The following is a 763-nucleotide window of genomic DNA, read 5'->3' on the forward strand; positions in this document are numbered from 1 at the left end:
AGTAGCCTTGTTAGTAGCTTATGTTGTACCGGTAGCGAATCACGCGTTAGCTTCTTGTGTCTGTGGTTGATAATCTTTGTTGAGGTCTTCAGAAGCCCCTCAAGGAAAGGGTCAGGGAATGAAGGAGAGAAAAGGGAGATCATCTTTTGTTAGAAATGTATTTTGTGGAAAAAAGTCTCAACGTGATGGAAGTTGGTTGAATGAGAATGAATCTTAACGTTTGTCATTTTCAACATGCCTCTCGATTGGAGACGGATTTCATCACGTTGATAGGTTGATTTGTATTTATAGATTTTTGTTTATTTAACTGTTACAGCCTATAAATATGAAACAAAGAAACAAAGAAAGGGAGAATAGATGTTGCTTGCTGCAAGCGATGTGTTACTCAAGTACCTACAGTAGGCCTATAACCTTTAAAAAAAAAAAATCCAAGCTGTGAACTTCAGGGTTTAAGAACAGAATAAAGTTTGACTCGTTTGTCCATCCTCTCATAGTAAAGAATGGGGTCGTGACCTGTGACAAAGGCGTTTGAGCATTAGACTGACGATCATTCATTAACTATCATGCTGTCACAAAGTGATTCAATTATTTCTTTCTAATTACATACACTCCTACACGCCCTGCTTTTGTAGTCTAGTAGTCGACAACAACAACGGTCACAACAAGCTTCTCAACAAGCGGTTTCTTATAGCGTAGTGAGAGAGACTGTGTGTCAGTGTATTCAGACCACTTCACTTTTCTCCACATTTTGTTACATTTCAGC

The 763-nt window shown here is 38.5% G+C and overlaps 1 protein-coding gene across 1 annotated transcript in view; it reads left to right on the top strand.

The window, feature by feature from the left end:
* Nucleotides 1–520, top strand: part of LOC135551619 (FH1/FH2 domain-containing protein 3-like) — a 66,633-nt gene extending 66,113 nt beyond the window's left edge. The window contains 1 exon segment of the mRNA XM_064982809.1: nt 1–520. This exon segment is cut by the window's left edge and continues 219 nt beyond it. The gene's annotated coding sequence lies outside the window, so the exon portion shown is untranslated.
* Nucleotides 521–763: the final 243 nt, after the last annotated feature.

The sequence above is a fragment of the Oncorhynchus masou genome, chromosome 13 (assembly GCF_036934945.1).
Source record: "Oncorhynchus masou masou isolate Uvic2021 chromosome 13, UVic_Omas_1.1, whole genome shotgun sequence".
Classification (NCBI taxonomy): Eukaryota; Metazoa; Chordata; class Actinopteri; order Salmoniformes; family Salmonidae; genus Oncorhynchus; species Oncorhynchus masou.